Genomic DNA, 14,539 nt, shown 5'->3' on the forward strand with positions numbered 1-14,539 from the left:
AACTGCTCAACTTTTCATGCCAGTGATACAAACTTAATTTCAAGGTGTTCAATAAATACTTGCAAAGGGATTGCCCCACTTTGAGCCACTCACTCTATTTCCACTTCTACCCTCCCCATGGATTCTGGAAAGTTTGCCTCCCTTTGCATCCCCCGAATCCCCATTTGTAGAAATTGCTTGGCTGTTAGCTACACCTATGATGACCAAATGTGAGCCTTTACTCATGCAGAGCTTAATTCTCATCTTCCCACATTCAACTTCCTCCCTCTTAAATCATTGCAAGCTGAATGCACACATCTATGATCATGATGTTTTTAATAGAGATAAGCTCATAACAACGGCATAGCAAAACCTGTAAAAATAAAACAACAAAAGCCACTAGCAAACAACTGTGTCCTGAGCTGACCTGCTTGTTTATACTGAAATTGTGGATAAATCTTTTTCAGGCTTGCTGCTTCACAAAACCAGAAAAATTAGTCTTATTCTGTGGACAAATGTACATTTTTCTGTACAGGGGAAATGAATGAACATCTTAAAATTGTGTCATTGATAGAAAATTAGAATTGGCATAATTAGCTCACCTTGTGGGAGAGTGCCATGTTATATTTAAGGGCTTTTTGAGAAAAAGAAATACTAAACAAACATATAAATATTTGTTTTAGCATGTACCTTATTGATCCTTGCTGGTTTATAAAGGTAAAAACATTTTGTTTATGTTGGTTGGTGAGTTCCCTGTCTATATATATATCAACTCTAGAACTGTTATTCTTTGAATCTTCCAAAATTTTACTCCTGAGAGTTTTCTATCCTTCCTGAGCTGACTTCTCTGGTAGAATATTATTTTATTAGTCCAATATCTAATCTTCTTCTGAACTCTTTGAAATCTGTTTCCCTCAAATCTACTGTATATGTTGAATTATACCCAGGTTTTATTTTTCTATAATAAACTCAGGAGGGAGTGGCCACTCTACCTTTCCTTTATATTTTCATCTGCCACCCACTCTCCCTCTATGACTATCAATTTTCTGTTCCTTTCCTTCTCCCTGTATTAATCATCAACTATAAAGCTACCTCCCCCCATCTTCTCTTCTCTCATCTTCATTCTTCTCAACCCCACCCTACTCATAACCTACTCCAACCCTACACTTCCTTTCCACTGTTCCTTCTGAAATTCATGTTCCATAGTGAACTAACTTCCCTTCATCCTGGAATTCTTAATCTCACAAAATTTCCATCTTTTAGTTCTCACTGAGATTTAACTCCCCACTGATAACACTCTATGTCTAGCCATGCTTAGGGCTAAGTTAGTTCATACATCCTGACAAACTGACCTGGAAGGAGGACTCAATACTTTTTGTTCCTCACTTTCTCTTCCAAACTCTTTTTATCATCATCATCAGTAATCTCTCTCCCTTTGAAATGTACAGTATCAAAATTTCCTACACAGTCAAGATTATGGTAGTTATTGAATAATGAATAATAATAATAAATATTCTCCCAGGTCATTCTTCCTAATTCTTCCTACCTTTTTCTCCTTTCCAACTCCTGTACATGTACCATTAGACTTCAACATTTATGCTGATGCTCCCATAATCCTTTATCCTCCCAACTACTTAATAATGCTACCTAATACTCAATAAAATAATATAAATTTATTATTATCAAAATAATATAAATAATATTTATTTACATAAATAATAAAAATTAAATTAAATTAAATAATATAACCCATTCTTTATTTTACTTCAGTCACACATAGAGATGGTCACACATTAGATCTCATCATCACCACTCACCTAATTAAAAACTCTGATATGCCTCTACTTGACAAAAACCTTCTCTCCTTCCGTATCTCCCTGTGACTCCTAGGCACATTATTCATCATCATCAAGAACTCCAGTCTTTGACCCTCAGTGCCTTACCTTAAAACCCTTTGACAGTAGTTCCCTTCCCATCCTTTCTCCCAAACTCTCAAACTGAGCTGGCCCTTTTCGTTTCAAGGCTAATCCCTCTAGATGTCTCCTTTATTCCATTTTCTATCATGTTTTCTAGCTGAGTTCAATCTCAACCATCTCTTTCTAATATTCAAACTTTTCTTGTCAACCGGTTCTTCTCTACAGTGTTCAAACGTACTTATAACATTTCTATATTAAAAAGAACCCTTCGTTAATCCTACCATTCCCTCAAACTATTGTTCTATGTCTCTCCTACCCTTCTCACCAAAGTCCTAGAAAAGTCTGTTTATACTCACTGCCTCTACTTCTCTCACTTACTCCCTCCTTAGTTCTTTGCAATCTGGGCTGATTTTACCTGAGTGCTCTCAAACGTAGCCAATGATCTCATGTTTGCCAAATTTAATTATCTTTTCTCAGTCACTTTATTGACCTATCAGCTGAATTTGAAACTATTAACCAATCTCTCCTAAATACTCTTTTATATCTTGGGTTTAATGACACTGCTCTTTTGCTTCTTCTCCTACCTATCTAACTGCTCCATCTTAGTCTCTTTTGTTGTTTCATTATCCATTTCACTCTCTGCCCAATTCTTGGTGTTCCCTAAGAATTTGTCAGAGGTTTCCTATTTTTCTCTCTATACTTTCTCCTGGTGACCTCAGCAGTTCCTTTGTGTTTAATAATCTATGCATACTTCTCATTCAGCCAGGGCAATCTCCTGGGTTTTAATCCTAAAACACTAATTACCTTGTAAACACTTAAACTGGATGTCCTAAAGAAAAATGGAACTCAACATATCCCCAAAAAATCTCATTAACTTCCATCCACCCAACCTACCTCCCTTCCAAACTTCTCTTTCTATCAAAGGTGGATTCTTCACCATTCTTCCAGTTTATAACTTTACCATTATCCTTGACTACTCTCTTCTTCATGCCACGTATCTAATAAGTGGCCACATCTCTCACATCTGACCTCTTCTCTATACACATAGCTTTCTTAGTTCTGGCCCTTCTCACCTCTCACCTAAATTGCTGCAACAGCCTTCTAATTGTTCTCCCTGTTTCAAGCCTCTCTCTTCACTTCAGTTTAGCCTATATACCAATGCCATTGTGATTTTCCTTAAGACACATATATGACTACCTCATTACTCAATAAACATCAGTGACTCTCAGGGACAGCTAAATGGTTCAAAAGTTAGTCAGGCCTGAAGACTTCTAGCTGTGTGACCCTGGGCAAGTCACTTAACTCCAAGTGCCTAGCCCTTACCATTCTTCTGACTTGGAATAAATATGAAGTGTCCATTCTGAGACGGAAAGTAAGGTTTTAAAAAGGAAAAAAAAATTCCAGTGACTCTCTAATGCCACTAAAATAAAATAAATACTCCTCTGTTTAGCTTTTAATGCTAAACCTGTTTTTTTTTTCACTATTCCATTCCATTTCATTACATTATTCCATCTCTACCGTTCTGCAATCCTACCAAATTCACCTTCTCTCTATTGCCTACACATTTCTGTGCTTTCATAATGATGGCCCCTTATTCTTGGAATATATTCTCTTTTTGCTATGCCTCAAAAAATCCCTCTCTTCGTTCAAGCACTAACTACATCAACAAAGCCTTTCCTGATACCTTCAACAGTTGGTATTCTCTATCTCAAATGACTTTGTATTTAACTCATTTCTGTTTATTCTTTATATATTTATACTACACACACTCATCTATGTTATATCTGACTTCGATCTTTCCAAGTTGGGATGTTTCATTGCTTGTATTTGTATCCCCAGGGCTGGGGTGTGCAGTGCACAGTGCTCAATACATTGTTGAGTTGTTCATTGTCATATGGAATGCTTTGGGACTCCCCTTTGGGGTTTTCTTGGCAAAATACTCGAGTGGTTTGCCATTCCCTTCTCCAAGTTGACACAAAGTAAGTACTCAATAAATACTTGTCAAATGAATGATTCATAAATGTTTCAGTCACTTCTATCCTAGTTGTTAATTTCTCTCGTTAGTAAGAAGCAGGCTTAGTAGTCCCCTTATTAATTTTTCCACTTTTTGAAGGATGGACTTTCATTAAGGCAAGTCAATGCATTATTATTGACTGTGCTTTTGGCTCCAGCAAATATCTTATCATTATCATATTGTATCTCTGGGCCAGGTTTCTGAGGTTTTCTAAGCACCTCATCTATTTCTTATTTTTCCCCCAGGGTCAGTATTTACTCTGATGAAAAAAAAAATGGCCTCTGTTTCTCCCTCCACTGATCTTTATTCAAATATTTTCCACCATATTCAACCTTCTTTCCCTTCAGTTTCCTCACATGAGTATACCTTCTTGAAATACAATGCTACCTAACTCTCTACCTCAAATCCTTTAAACTATCTTGTTTCTTATAAATAAAGTAAATGCATATAATCTATTGTTACAGAAGAATTTAACAAAAGGGTAAACTGGGGCAGATCTTCTCATAAGATAACATTTATTAACAAGAGCATGTTAACTGTCAATAAATCAGTCAGTGGCTTGCCTCTGTTCATACCAAACACTCTGAGCAGGGAGGCAGTTCCCTTTTTATTGGGTTTTGGGGAATATAGAACAAAACACAGAGCATGGTAGATGACAGGTTGGGATTAAGTACAAAATGATTGGTGATAGAACTGAGGCCTTGGAACAACATGATTGGTTGGGATTTGATGATTGGCGCTCACAGTGACCCCCTTTCTTTTCCCATGAGACTAAGAAGGGCTCTTTGTCTGAGTCCAGGTGTGAGAAAGCAGTCTAGACTTTGGGACAGCAAACTGGACATCCCTGAAAGATAGCTTGGTAGCTAAAGATATCAAGCCCCAACTCCCACTCTTTCTCACACTATTTCCAAGGCCAGCAAGAATTCCTTGAGGCCAGAAAAGATCAGTGATTAGCAGGAGAACTGGATTTATAAATTTAACCCATAGTAGACCAGTTGAATTCTGAACTAAGTTCAAAGACAAAGAACCATGACCTAAATAGTTACAAGAAAAAAGCAATACAAAACACAATCAATTTCTTATAAATAGTGTCAATAAGAAAATGGTACAAGATCAATTTAAATCCCTCACTAAATTCCAATCTACTGTTTTATCTCACCAAGTCCCACTGTTTCCTATGTGGTCAAAAGGATTTTAATTTTTTAGGATTAGGATTTTAAATTTTGCTTGTTTGTTTCTTAAACTTTGGGTATTTCTACATAGCCATTTGGTGCTATTGATTTTATTACTAGCTCATTTCTTGGAATCTATTTCCTTCAAGCTTCTGAGTTGTTACTATTTTTCAGTGTGTCCACCTTGATGGATGTATATAGGCAACTTCCCCCTCCCTCATCCTTTTAAAAGTTTTTTGATCAAGTGACTCAGTGGACTGAAAGTCAAGCCTAAAAATGGGAGGTCCTGGTTTCAAATGTGACCACAGACATTTCCTGGCTTTGTGACTCTGGACAAGTCAGTTAACCTTAAATGGAGAGACAGACAGACAGACAGACAGACAGACAGACAGACAGACAGACAGAGAAAGAAACAGAAAGAAACAGAGAGACAGAGATAGAAAGAGAGCGAGAATAGGGTTATAGAATAGCATTGAAAAAGACCTCAGAGGTCGTTTAGTCTAACTCCTTCATTTTGTGGATGAGAAATATGAGGCCTGGGTAGGTAAAGTGACTTTAAGGTCACACGGGCAGATTATAGTTACTAAAAATCCTGAAATACAATGTTACCATTCTTTATAAGGAATACTTCATCCCTGCCCAGCAGTCTGTCATTACTTTATGTTAAGCCATGGTGCAGAAATCTAAAACCAGTCTCACTATTCACTTCTAAATCAATTTTTCTTTTCTATATCCTTTGCCTTTACTGGTGCCCTCTGGACTCCTTATTATCTCAAGTAGCCAAAATATCCTAATCTTATCACACAATGTAGGACAATAAAGTTCCTCTATGAATGGCATTATCAGGGGTGACACAGGATAGCATTCACACTACCCTCAGCATGGCCCTGATTTATATTCCTTTATAACCCTTGTGCTGGAGAGAACCATGATACAAAGCGTCTAATTGACCTTTCTAATGTGCTATTCTTTATTTGAGCTCTTCCTAAATCTAGAAGCACATTAAGGGGACTTTTTTTTTGGACAGCCTTGTATAGGTTGCTGCCAATTCCCCCAGTTGCAAGCACTCATTAGTGTGCCAAAAAAAGAAACAAAGATAATAAACAAATGGGCAAACCTGCAATAGTCCAAAGTCCCATGATGCCCTACAGGAAGCATTTCCCAATGTCACCTACAGTCTTTAGGAATGATCTGATTCATAAAGGGGCCAGGCATATAGAGTGGATTCTTTTAAGCCTTCAACCACCTACAACTGCAAATTACTCCCAAGGATAGCCCACATAGTTTATTGGAAATAGAAAGAGAATATTTGGGTATGTTCATTGGAAGAGGGTAGGGCAGGGTCAAAGTGACCCACTACACATATAACATTTAGCTATGAACCAATGTGGTTGCTCCATTGAAGTCCAATGCAGTACCTGTTACCATAAGCAGGATCTGAGCTTATGGTATGGAGCTTATTATTGGAGATATGCTCCAATAATATCTATAATAAGGTTTGATGATATAAATCCTATCTTTGGTTCAAAACTTCTAACCCTAAATCTCACCATGGATGGTTGATTGGTCCACACCTGCCAGAGGCACATAATTATGGACGCTTAATGTTCATTGCTGGTTCAATGACATCTCATCTCAGTGCCCAAAGCTCTATGGAGGAACTATTTAGAATTTATAGAAAGGATTCTCTTACCCTTAAGGGAAAGAGTATTGAACTTGAAGCCAGAAAGCTTAGGTTCAACTAACAGGACTACTATTTGCATTTATGACCATGTACAAACAATTTAATGTTTTCATGCCTCAATTTCCTCATCTATAAAATGAGGAGATTGGATCACTAGAAGATCTCTCATCAGATATATATTATATTTTATATTATGTTATGTTTTACAATTATACATATGGTTCATTCCAATTCAAAATGTTATATGTAATATATAAATAAAAATATAGTTTGTATAAGTAAGTAAAATGTTATGTCTGTTTATATATATGCATATATATAGTTTAATTCAATTAAAAATGTTACAATCCTATGTCATATCTGACTTTAGTTCTATTATCTCTGTATATATGGGCGATACTCAAAGCTCAGAAGTCCCAGAAACAACGTCATTGTGACTTAGGATCATAGATTTCAGATCTTGAGTCCATACTGTATCAGTATTAATTAAAAGAACTGAGTCCATTTAGCCTATTGAACAAAAGATTTGAGGAGACATGATAGCTTCAAATATTGAAAGGTGGATCACATGGAAAAGGGATTAGAACTGTTCTATTTAAACAAAGAGTACAGAACTAGATGGATAGAAGATACAAAGAAGGATATTTAAGTTTAACAAAAGGGAAAACTTTTTAATGTTTAATGATCCCATACTTGTTGAAATTACATTGTAAGAATGTTCCAAAATGCATGCCCCAAATGTCTTGGGCACCATTTTGCTAGCTATGTGCATTCTGAATTTCAATGTTCAGAATTCCTGTCCTAGATAGCTAGAATTACACAATTTGGTAAACTCTAAAATAATATAAAGTTGGCTTAAAACCACCAGATCTCAACCTATGCTAAAATTCATTAATCATTAAAATTTTATTTACAATTGGCTTAAAAACAGAAAAATCAATAAGTGTAACAGATTAAGCATGTAACACACAGAAAAAAACAAGCATGGCTACCTAGTGTTAAAGAATCTCTAGTGGGGTAAAGACTCAATATTAAACAAAAATTTCTAGGAAAAATGGAAAGCAATCTAGCAGAAATTAGATTTAGACCAACATCTCATGCCATATGCCATAATAACATACTACAACTAAATATAAAAGATCATATCATAAGTGAATTAGAGCCATTTCTTTCACAACTTTGAATAAGAGAAGAACCTTTGAACAAGAAAGAGAAAGTATCACAGAAGACAAAATGGATGGTTTTGATTACACAAATTACAAAACTGAAAAGCATAAAATCAATGCAGTTACAATTCAACAGTTAAATGGGAAAATATTTTCAGAATATTTTTCTGATAGAGGTCTGGATCACTAGATATATAAATATAACTATGTATAAATATCAGATATATATCACTAGATATAGATATTTCTGATAAAGGTCTGGATCAAAGGATATAATGTTTCCTCCTTTTTGCCATCTTTTTCAAAATAATTAGTGTGAACTGAAGTCTCAGAGTTGTTTTAATTTACATGCAAAATCCTATTAATAACTAGGAACATTTTCATATAATTTTTGGTAGTTTGGACTTCTTCCTTTGAGAATAATCTATTCATATTCTTTGACATTTTGTCTACTGAGGACTCTCTCTCTCATTAGGTATTTTAATCAATCTCCTCTATATCCTTGGATCCAATGACCGTCATCATTGAAATCTGAAATAATTGTTAAAGGGACTGTGGAAGGACAGGTGGCCTAATGTAATGTCGGTGAAGCTGAGTGGTCCAACAATTTGAAAACTATACTCAAAAAGGTAATAAATTTTGATCCAATATTACCACTCCTGGTAGGCATATGCCCCTAAGTGATTAAAAAAAAAAGAACTGATTCATATGTACAAAAATATTTATAGTAGCACTTTTTCTATAGCAAAGAACTGGAAACAAAAAGTTAAATTACTTGGGGAAATGGCTGATCATATTGTAATATATAAATATAATGGAATATTTTTTTTCCTCCCCTCCCCTCCCCCCCCCACCTTTCCCTCTCCCATTATAATGGAATATTTTATATGACTAAAAGAAGGAATAGATTCAGAGAAATATGGCAAGATTTGCATGAATCAATTTATAATAAAAGAATGAAACCAAGAAAACAATTTACATAATGACTACATTATACATAAAAATGACTGAAAGGTTTAAGAATTCTGACCAAAGCAACAAATGTGATCCCAGAGGCCTAATACTTAAAGCATGCTTTCCATCTCCTAAGGTGGGAATGTGATGAACTTGAGGTAAAGAATTGCCAATATGTTGAATTATTTTGTTTGTCCTTCTTTATGAGGGAGTTTCCTGTTTGTTTTTAATTAGAAGAAGGATTTGGAGGATAAAAGATAAAAGAACTAGTGAGAATGAAGAGGGGGGGAAAGAAAATGTTCATTGGTGTTTGTCAAGTCAAAAATAACATAAAAAGCATTTTTAAAATTCCCAGTAACTTTCAAAATTATATTTTAGTCACTTTTACATTATAGCTATTAGCAGAAAATAGTGTTTTTGGAGGGGGTGGAAAACATGATACAATAGAAAGAACATAGGATTTAGAGTCAGAATGCCTATGTTCAAATCACGTCTTTGATGTTATATAACATTGAACAGATCATTTAAACTTTCTAAGTCTCAGTTTCCTCATCTGTAAAATAAATATATAGGATTATGTAGCTGTAGAACTATGATTCAATTAAAATTTTGACTAGAATATATGAAATTCTAAATTAAAATGGCAGGAAGCCCAGGAAATCTCAGATATTTTTTTGTCAATTTAAGGAGTACAAAATATTCTAATTACTATACTATTATAATATATACTATACTATACTATACTATAAATATACTAATTCTAATTAGGAAAACTAATTACATAGCAATAACTCCTTTGAAAGCTACCCCAAAGGAGCTAGCCTTGAATTTTATTTCTTTATCATCATAATTTCCCAGTTTTTTAATTACTCTCTGGGGACTATTTATTGGACAAGGAATTCTTTTTTCACTATCTCTTGGGCATAACAAGCTCCTTGAATTTATAGATTCCATCAGTCATTTGAATAATTTCTTTAGCCACATTCCTCTAGCACTTCATTCAGAAGTAGAAGACTTGATTAAAATATTTGCTCATAGTAGTTCTTAGTGTAAAATGGAAATGCCCACACTTAAAATCCTATGAATGTGTTTTGCCTGGCTAAAACTCTAAAAATTTGTTCTATTTGACTTTTTAATTGACTTTTAGCTCAACTATATAGCATTTTTTGTTTAATTTGGTCATTTCAGAATTTATGATATTTCATATCTTAAATTCCTTATCTTTATCAATTTGATTGCAGAAGCTAGAAGACTAGAAAGTCTCTAAGTAGCAAACAAATTATCTGGTTTCAACTAGTTTGACTCAATATATTGTCCAAAGTACAATCAAGGTTCTATAGCTCATTTCTTAGTCTCAGATTTGCATAAGCTTTCTAATAATGACTGACTGCTATTATTATTAGTTTGTTGATTTGCTAGCACCACTATTATATATAATACACAGAAACTATAACAGTAATTTATAGTCACAGAATATTAAAGAGATCTCAGGATCTCAGTTGCCATCACTGGGACATTTAGCCCAATGTCCTCATTTTACAAGTGAGAAAGGATTCTGAGGAGTCACAGCAAATCATATAATGTTGGAGTCGGAGGAAACCTTAGTGTCAAACTAGTTTAACTAAGAACTAAAAAAAAAACAATGCCCGTCAAGAGCCAACAGGTCATCTACCCTTTGCTGAAAGCCCCCCAACAAGGGAGAGATCCACTACTTTTTGAGGTAACCCATTCAACTTTTGCATGACTTTTTATTATTAGAACCATCTGCTGACAAAATTTGAACCTTTGTAACTTCTACCTATTGCACCTGGTTCTGCCATTGGGCTCCAAATAGAAAAAGACTAAGTAAAAGTTAATGTCTTTTTTGGCTCTATAACTAACATGTTATGATAGATGACCCTAAATGTAATCCTTCTTCACATAGCAATGCTTCACATACTCAAAGAGTGAGATTATGTGCCTTATTGGTACTATTGGTATTCCTTTTTAGAAAAGCAGAATATTCATCCTTTTCCAGCTTTGAATACCTCTCCTGTTTTCTATAATTTTTCAGCTGGAACTATGACTTGACAATCACATTTGACTTTCAGGAGCTGACTTTATTTTGATCAGATGACTTGAATTCATCAAAAGCAATTAGCTGTTTTCCTACTCTCTTTCCTCAAATTGGAGATCAACTTCTCTGCAGCCATTTGCTGTTCTGTCATCTCCAGTGTAAAAGTCATTCTCTTTAGCCTTTTACAAGGAAGCATTTAAAAAAAATAAGAGTTTAGTAACTTTTTCATTTTTGTGGATAGTTACCATCAACCTTCCTAATCTAAGAATTTGTTCCATATCTTTTTTGGTCTTTCACTTTCCTTTAATATAACCGACAAACACAAAAAAAGAATCTTTTTTGTCATCCTTAGTTATCATCTCTAAGTTCAACTCATTCTGAGTTTTAGTATTTCTGACAGCATTTTATAGGACAAGGGTGTGTACTTAAATTTTCTTTTAGCTTCATTTCCCTTTACTGTATATATATTTTTAAAATATAGACTGTTGAGTTCTCCTTGAAAGCACATCAGACTATTTTCCCTCATGAATTCCTGTATTTGTCCTTTTTTAGTTTTTGCTTTTTTGGCCTAGTTACTTACATTTGGGGCAAGAATCATGTTGAAATAGCAACTCCTTCTCAAATTATCTGTTTTTCAGGGACTCTTGGGTCATATTTGTTTACCTTACAAACAAAAAAAAATACTCAAAATTCATTACAAAATAAGCGTAATTAAAATAACAGGCTTCTTTATGAAATGACTGAAGTAGAATGATTTTTAAATGGCTGTTTTGCCCATATTCTATCTTCTTTTATGTCTGGTGATGGCTTCTAAACCTAAAATCCTGTTTTTAAAACTTAGTAGTTGGTAATCATAGAAAAATTTGAAATAAGCATTTTTTTAAATGTGTATAGGTAGATGGTGGGGAGATGGAAAATGGAAGTGGTAACTTAGTGTGGAAAAAAAAAAGCCTGAATATGTTCTGGTTTTCTAATTATTGTCATGGATTTCCCAGAGGCCCTCATGATCTCAAGTGTATCGATCAAATGAGGAGATTAAATGTTTGTTTTGACTTGGCTGCTCAGCATGTCATTATTTGTCCATCTTTCTGTCTGTATCAGTAAATTCCAAAGGAGTTTGAATTTGGATAAAATTCGATATACTACAAAAGATAACAAGATACAACATAAGTTTGATAGGCAGTATGGTTCCCAACTTGAAATAATGTTTAATCGATTTTGACATTGCCCTCTCATAACTTTTACATCAGGAAAAATTATAGAACCATGAGATTTAGGTGTGTGGGTCCTAACCACAAGTTATCTTTTTTCTTGTTTACTTTTCCCAACCTGATTATTGTACTTAGAAAAATAATCCTAGTCCAATGTATGTATCTGCTATATATTCTTAGGTCACATTTGCTTACTTTATAAACGTGTGAAGGAAGTTTATCCCTTCCTCCTCCTGAGGAGCTTTACTTGTCTATCAAACATTCCTGACATACCACAGTTGCACCAGGTTTTGCTTTGGTTAATGTGCTGTGCATCAATAAAGGTCAAGGCTTTGGGCTTGATGAGGGAGAAGCAAGAGAGGATGGAGGGTGAAGCCAGAAGAGAACGAAGAAGGAAGAAGTCAGGATGCAGAGCAGGCAGTTGAGAGGGAAAGAGGAAGAGACATGCAGGCTAGGGACCACGTGGTCAGGTTACTTATAGGAATGATTGTCTACCTTTATTAATAAACTTTATAAAACATATATCTGGGTAGAAATATTATTCCAATTCTTACACAAACAAAAATAAGTTTAACTAACTAATCTTATTCTATACATCATGATAGTGGTTGATTGTATCCTATTGAATGTTCCAGAGTGTGAACAGTTACATATATAGATTAGATCTATATATCAAAAATTCTAGAAGATAAAATGAACAATTCATATTATACAAAATTTTAAAAAGCTTCGCACAAACAAAATCAATGCATATAAAATGAGAAGGAAAGTAGCTTACTGGGGAAAATCTCTGAAAAAAATATCCTTTGCTGAAGACCTAATGTCCAAAAGAGATAAGAAATCAATTCCTAAGAACTGATGCAGAGCAAAAGGAGCAGAACCAGGAGAACATTGTACACAGAGACAGATACACTATGGCACAATCAAATGTAATGGACTTTTCTACTAGCATCAATGTAATGACCCAGGACAATCCAGAGGAACTTAAGACAAAGAACGCTAACTTCCAGAGAAAGAACTGTGGGAACAGAAACACAGAAGAAAAACATATGATCAATCACATACTTCTATGGGGATATTATTAGGGTTTTGATGTTAAAAGATCACTCTATTGCAAGTATGAATAACATGGAAATGAGTTTTGAACGAAGCATGTATAACCCAGTGGAATTGCTTGTCAGCTCTGAGAGGGGAAAGGGGAAAGGGGAAATCATGAATCATGTAACCATGGGAAAATATTCTAAATTTTTTTAAAAGGGGAAAAAAAGAAATTGACTCAACTACATGAGAATAGGAGCTATTCTTCAAGAGATAAATGACCAAGGGATATTAACAGGTAGTTCTCAATAGAATTACTACAATATGAAAAATTTTCCAAATTAATAAGAAAAATTCAAAGTAAAACAACTCTGAGATTCTATCCCATATCAATCAGATAAGAAAATATGATAATAAAAGAAAATGACAATTGTTGTAGGGGTTGTGGGAGAAAAGAAAACTAATGAACTAATTGAGTTATGAACAAGTCCAATCATTCTAAAAAAACATTTTGGAATTGTGCATTAAAATTCTGCATCCCTTTTGGCCCAATTATACTACTGTGAAGCATATATGGCCAAAGTGATCAAAGGAAAAGGAAAAGGGCATGCATGTATAAAAGATCTATAACAGATCTTTTTGTGGTAGCAAAGAACTGGAAACAAAGAAGGTACATATCTATTAGAGAACAGATATCTGGTCAAATTATGGTACATAAATGTAGTGAAACATTATTGTTCCCTAAGAAATAAGAAACATTCAGACAACCTTGGAAAGAGTCATACGAATTGACAGACTGAAATAAGTGAAATCATGAAAATAATGTATTCAGTAACTACAACGTTGTAAAATTAAAACAATTTTGTAAGAACTCTGACCAATGTAATCAACAATCACAACCTCAGAAGGTTGGTGGTAGAAAAAGCATACTTCTTACCTCTTGACAGAGAAATATAATGGACTAAAGATACAGATTGAGACATTCATCCTTATACATAGCCAATATGTGAATCTATTTTGTCTGTATTTATTAGTTATAAGAGGATGTTTTATGTGGGGGAGTGTTACAAATTAAGATAAATCTGTTAATGAGAAGAATGGAAAGAAAAGAGCATCAATGAAACATTTATTAAATGCAAAAAGAGAAAAGAAGAGAGTTCAAAAAAGAGAAATAGATCATCAGGACAGTAGTAGAACCACATTTACAAATTTAGTATATGCTTTGGAAAAATGCTATGCATAGAGAATCACCTTGGCATAATGGAAGGAGTAAAGGGCCTAAAGTCAAGAAATCCTTAGTTCAAAACTGGCTTCTGACACTTACTAACCATGTGACTCTAAGCAAGACA

This window comes from Monodelphis domestica, chromosome 4, assembly GCF_027887165.1.
Source record: "Monodelphis domestica isolate mMonDom1 chromosome 4, mMonDom1.pri, whole genome shotgun sequence".
Lineage (NCBI taxonomy): Eukaryota > Metazoa > Chordata > Mammalia > Didelphimorphia > Didelphidae > Monodelphis > Monodelphis domestica.